General features: G+C 31.7%; 2 non-coding genes across 2 annotated transcripts; both read right to left on the minus strand.

Moving 5' to 3' along the window:
• Window positions 1-2,467: 2,467 nt before the first annotated feature.
• On the minus strand, window positions 2,468-2,539 carry TRNAQ-CUG (transfer RNA glutamine (anticodon CUG)). The gene has a single exon. It is a non-coding gene; the product is annotated as a tRNA-Gln (tRNA).
• A 2,876-nt stretch (window positions 2,540-5,415) lies between these two features.
• On the minus strand, window positions 5,416-5,487 carry TRNAQ-UUG (transfer RNA glutamine (anticodon UUG)). Its single transcript has one exon. It is a non-coding gene; the product is annotated as a tRNA-Gln (tRNA).
• Window positions 5,488-6,621: the final 1,134 nt, after the last annotated feature.

Raw genomic sequence — 6,621 nt, forward strand, 5'->3', positions numbered from 1 at the left:
TTAATTTTCGAAATTTTTTAAATTTTATTTCAATATTATTATAATACTTGAACAATTTTTTTCAAAAATTCGATCAGTTTTTAAATTATTTTATTCAATTTTTTTATATTTGCCAAAATTTTATCTATGCATTTTAAAAAAAATTTTCAAACACACTCACGATAATTTTGACGATTTTTGAATCATATTTTGTGCAGTTTCCGCAAATTTCGCCAAAATTTTTTCGTTTTATAATAATTTTTTCTTTTTTTTTTTTAACATTTTATACGCTTTTTTTTAACGATTTGTTTGCCAATTGTGTTAATTTTGAAGTGATTTAATGCGCCTACTATTTTTCCTGCAGTTTTAATGAAATTTTATCAACCTTTTTATCATTTTCAATCATTTTTTCGATAGTAGGTATTATTAATTTTCTGCTGTTTTTAGTTAATTTTGCTATTTTTACAGCTGTTTCAGATTTTTGACGTTGATTTTCTAATTTTGCAACTCTTACAGTTTGTTGCAAAATATTTTGGCATTTAGAATTAAAGATATTTTCCCACATTTTCAACGCTTTTTCTGTGAATTCTTACAATTTCTTATAAACAAGGTTCTTTGCCTAAAGTTTCATGAAAAGCTAATTTTCATTTTTAAGGTATTAAGTAAGTTTAGGAATTTTTTTGTCAAATATTTTTTTCAAATTTTTGCAACATTTCGATAAATTTTATCAATTTTTACGTTATTTTTCCAATTTTAACTAAGTAAGTATATAAATTTAAAGATTTTTTTGTGAGTTACGGTTTTGAAAAAAAAGTACTTTGCAATTTATTGATTTTTTTCTCAAAAGTCGACTATTGTTTATGCCATTTTCGCTCATTTTCTGACAGTTTGAAGTACCTACTTTTTTCATTACTTTTATTGCAATTTTTGCATCATTTCAACACCTTTTTGTCACTTTTAATATTTTTTGTAAATATCAGTTTCACTGATTTTTCATCTTTTCAAGCATTTTTTTCTTTCAATTTTTACATTTATTTTTCACATTTTCTGTAATTTTCTACCTTTTTTTTTTTTTTTTTTTTTTCAAATTTCGCATTTCTAATTAGGGATATTTTGAGCAATTTTGCAATATTCTCTCAAATCTTGATCATATCGTATTTTTCTTCGATTTTTGCATCATTCGCCAATTTTTGAGCGTCTAGGAAATTTTCTTATGCTATTTCGTACGTTTATTTTCACTCAAGTCAACAGTTAACTCATATCAATTGAAAAATGTCATATGGTCTGAGGACTTGAAGAATATTACATATACGTAGACGTACGTATGCTGTCCTCTACTCTTGAAAAAAAAAAAACTATGTGCTAGGTATATATGTATTCTATTCTTGAGGTAGGTAAACGTGGAAAAAATAATTTTCATCAAACAAAAGGATTTTAAAAAAAACTTTCAATAAAACTTAACATGGCAAGTTAAAACACATACAGTGTAGTCCTCTGTCCCATCATTCAAATTTCAAACTAAGTACTGTATATGCTAAGTGCTCGGTGTTTCGAGTTCAACATACATTTGCTCCTCTCTGCGAAGGATCCCTTTCGAGTTTTGCGTTAAAATAACACCTATATTAAGATAGTGCTATGCGGTTGGAAAATTTATCCCGCATTTACGAGACCTTTAATGGTATCAATATTCTTAACGGTGTGTTTGTTCGGGTAAATGTCGGTATTATGCAATTTCAGACGGTTATATGAGCCAATTTTCGAACACGAAACTAAAATACTAACGCCTACGATATAATTTTGGCGTATGTTTATAATACGATGAGGTATACTGCATTGTAATATGTGTAATGTATACATCAAGTGTACTGTACATGTATCAATTTTCAAAAAACCATTGTGTTCTGCCACTGCCAGTGCCAATGGATAGTTAGGATACGTACTACTATTAGAGAAATTCTTATCAAGCACGTTTTTAGATACAGCAACGTGCACTTGAGGCAAGGATAACGAGGATAATTTGTGACTGTTGCACGATGCATAGCATACAGATTATTCTTTATAAATACCTACAATATAATAATATTGTTGATTATCAACCTAAGGCATACCACAAGTACCTAGTAGTGTGATTGACTGTGCCAGCTTTGTCAAGTACCTATACAGACAATGTATAAATGATACGAAGCTTTTTCAACACGAGTAATTTATTTATATGGGGGGGGGGGAATGGTCAATTTGATTTGTATGATACATTCTGGAGAATTAGGTTTCAAAAATTTCATGCACTCGATTGAAATATTTCACCGAATACACCGTCATGCCTACCTGTATAATTTTTTGCGTCATTTATTAGCCTATGTTATTAAACACATTTTTCTCGATGGCCTTCGGTCAGTTAATTTCTCGCGGTTTAAATTTTTTTCACGTTTAAAGACTTGTAAAAATTCACCTTTTTAAGGAAATTTTATAAAAAAATAAAAAAATTTTTAGGTCCCACCGAGATTTGAACTCGGATCTATGGATTCAGAGTCCATTGTGCTAACCATTACACCATGGGACCATGCGAATCAGGCGAGCTTATTTGATGATACATATACTCGCCACCCTCGTCTTATACCTGTACATCGTATAATGTATGATACGTGTGAATGACGTTCGTACGTAATTTTTTACATCATTTTTTAGCCAATCACGTGAACGTTATCAAACCACATTTTCCTCAATTTCTTTCCAACCATGTAAAATTTTTTCCCATTCGAACACAAGTTAAAATTATGTTATGACTAACCTTTTTAGGTAATTTTTTGAAAAAAAAAAGTTATTTGAAATTGAATCTTGAATTTAAGCGAGTTCATCTAATGATAGGTATATTCTGTACTCAACACAGTCCTATAGGTACATGGTATTTGAGGTTCTGCGTCGAGCTATAATTGCCATGCTATCAGAAGAGCATGATCTGAATTTCTGAAATCCCTTTAAGTGAAATTTCAGCTGCTTAAATTAATTTTTCGATTTTTGGCGAATTTTTGAAAATACAAAATTGGCTAATTTTCGCGATTTATGGTTTTAATAAAATTATTTAGCTTTTTTATTCAGTAAAAATATTGGAAATTAGTCCTGAAATTAATATCAACTCGACTGAACCAAATTTCACCATTTCTGGCCATTCTGGAATCTCCAGCGCGATTTTCAATTTCTCCAGTAGGCGTAGAAATCAAATTTGAAGAGCTAAAAATAGAGTTGTAGTTTATCCTCGACCTGCTTGATGGATTTATCTACTTTATTTGAGCTGATTTTCAGGCAGATATTTCAGGTACATTTTTTGCTTGAATATTTGCTGGAAAAAAAATTTTTAAAAACAAAAATTTTTGAAATTTGCACGATTGGCTGCATGTTGTCTGTAACCAAACTCCTTCCCCTCTCCCTGAATCCAAATTAAACAATTTCGAATCATTCTAGAGTCTCCAGCGCGGTTTTTGATTTCTCCAGTAGGCTTAGAAATCAATTTGAACAGCTGAAAATAGAGTTGTGGTTTATCCTCGACCTGCTTGATGGATTTATCCACATTAATTGAGCTGATTTTCGGGCAGACATTTCAGGTGCATTTTTTACTTGAATATTTGTTAGAAAAAATTCAAAAATCAAAAATGTTTGTTTGTTGTAAAATTTTTGAAGTTTGTTTATAACCAAACTCCCTTCCCCCCTCCCTGAATCCAAATTTAACAATTTCGAACCATTCTCGAACATCCAAGGCGATTTTCGATTTCTTAGGAAGGTGTGAAAATTTATGTTGGCTGCTAAAAATCGAGTTATGGTCAGTAATATGGTTAATTCTCCATTTTATTCAACGAGTTTTTTTTTTTTTTTTTTTTTTTTTTGGATCTATTTTCTAGAGGAACACTTTTGAGTTCATTTATTTCACCTGCATATTTGTTGGGAAAAATTTTTGAAAATTGCTGTTTGTAGGGAAAATTTTTGAAATTTGTACAAATGGCTGTATTTTTTCAAGACTCCTTCCCCCCTCCTCCGAATCCAAATTTTATAATTTCGAACCATTCTGAAGCCTCTGGTGCGATTTTTGATTTCCCTAAAATTTTAAAATTTTTCTGGAAGAGGTGGAAATTAACTTGGGCTGCTAAATATCGAGTTATTGCTTATGGTCGATTTCTTTCAAGAGTTTAGCCGATTTTCAGGCGAATATCGCGAGTGAGGGAAATTTTTAAATTCTGGAGAAAACGAAAATCGCGCTGGAGGCTCCAGAATCGCTCGAAGGTGTAAAATTCGGATTTGAGGGGTTGGTGATTAGTTCCAGAGATAATTTTCATTGTTTTTTTCTAAATAAAAATTTATTACTTGTTATTTTTTTGAAAAAGCATAAATCAGTTGAATTAGTCTTTGGATTTTCAAAATTCTCCAAAAATCGAAAAATCAATTTGGGGTGCTGAAATTTTGGTTTAGGCGGGTTTCAGATCATGCTACATACTATTTCCAAGTATCGTGGTCCCTTCAATTCGAGGACTGTCACATAAGAGGTTCCCCTATATGAATGTATGAAAATTTACAAATCGCTTATTTTTGGGTAAGTAGGTCTAGGTACATTGATTGAAATTTTTTTTTCTTCTCAAATGTTTCGTATTAAGATTGGGTATGCCAGAACATCGAAAGATATCATTTCTGAAATTGAGAAAATATTTTGAAACGCAGAGGAGCCAATTTTCTAAACATTATTGTCTATAGTCGAAGACTGGAAAACTTAGTTCAAATGATTTTTTTTTAAATGGCAATTACGAGTACATATGACCAAAAAATTTGCATCACTGAATTTCAAAATATTCTTTATTCGTTTCAGAAATGACGCGTATCTTTCGATGAATTAGCGTTTAATAATTTAATAACTTACAAAATATTCTAATTTATCTAAAAGTGAGCGATTTGCAACTTTTCAATCGAAGAACAGAACCCTCAAAAAGTTCTCCGATTCTGATGAAAACGGCCTAAGTCAGTGCATAATCTCAAATATTATTTTTGTTTTGGAGTTGGACCATTTTTCCTCCAACAGGTTGGATTAGGTTGAGCGAAAAAATGCAGATTTTTTTCAAAAATGGTGCCTAGGTATTTAAAGGCCCATATCTCCCCTCGAGGGGCACCTCCAGAGCTGAAATTTTTTCTGAGTGACTTTCAACTCAATATAAAAGTATTCGTTGAATTTTGTCAAAATCCTACCGCATAGTAATCCACCTTACCTTGTAATTTTTCACATAATTTTTCAGTTAATGACGCGGAATTGCGGATGTCGTTATTTGAATATTAAACCACATTTTCCTCAATCTAATTCCATCAATGAAAAAATTCTCGCGATTAAAAAATTTCCCCTATTCGATGACAAGTTAAAAACGAAGATTTCTGCTAAATTTTTTGAAAAAAGAAAAAATTTCGAGGTCCCACCGAGATTTGAACTCGGATCGCTGGATTCAAAGTCCAGAGTGCTAACCATTACACCATGGGACCATGCGATTCAGGCGAGCTTATTTAGTGATATAGCCGTTTGCTTCCCGAATAGAATTTTTTCATTAAAATTCTATCAATTTGATGGTGTTTTTTCAGGTCTGGTTTTCAAATTAGTTTGTTGGAACGTCGACAAAATTTCCTCGTATCAAATGTCACGTCTCGTGTGTAAGTTATATACGCGGTCTAATGTTGATTGCTTCTTGTTTTCTGCTATAATATGTTTTCAAATGGTGCTGTTTTTTTTTCTCTCTAAAATTTATTCTATTTATCCGGCAGTACAATAGAATAGACTCGGGTGTCATCGTGTGTACTAACAATACATCCCTCTCTGTACGTTGTGTATGTGTATGTCCCTGTACCATATCCACGGTACTTATTAATGTGACATTTCCGTTGGAAGCTGGTATACGCTCGAATTTTTTCGTATCGAGAATAAAAATGTGTCCACGAAAAATGGACGAGATATTTTTTTTCTGCGAACATTTGTATGTTGTATAAGTTTTTGTGTTATCTCTGTTATCACTTCTTGTGTCATCGTGTTCTGTGATGATAAATTTTTTCAAATGCCTTTTTATGAATAATTCAAATTCAACGCGATGAAAAAACGGAAAAAATAATTGTTTTGATTCGTATATTTTTTTTTCATTTCAAATTCAGCGTTAGTTTTTTTTAGGTCTTGTTTTTACGAGTTTCGTGTTGTTTTCCATTCTTTTGGGTGCTCTTTGTAACTTGTTAGGGTCGACAGGATGGAGGAATGTCCAGTAATATGGTCAATTTTGAAGAAAATATTGGAAACATTGAATTTTTATTATCCTATCTTACAATTGGAATAGTGATGAAATTATTGTAGAAAATTGGCGTCATAATGTCTGGAGGAGTTATTTGAAAAAAATAAAGCTGTATGAGAAACACTGTTGACCAAATTAAGTCGAGGCCTACGACTATAATTGAAACATATGCGATCTAACTGTGGTAAAAGACCGAGTTTACAATTGCTGAATTCGATTTTCACCCTATTTTTACAGCGTCTTTTTCAAAACTGGGGAATCTGAAAATGCACTGGAGGCTCCAGAATGACTCGAAATAATCGCCAATACAAACCATGAAGCTTTCTGGGCCAATTTGACAAAATTT

The sequence above is a fragment of the Planococcus citri genome, chromosome 4, assembly GCF_950023065.1.
Source record: "Planococcus citri chromosome 4, ihPlaCitr1.1, whole genome shotgun sequence".
NCBI classification, from domain to species: Eukaryota; Metazoa; Arthropoda; class Insecta; order Hemiptera; family Pseudococcidae; genus Planococcus; species Planococcus citri.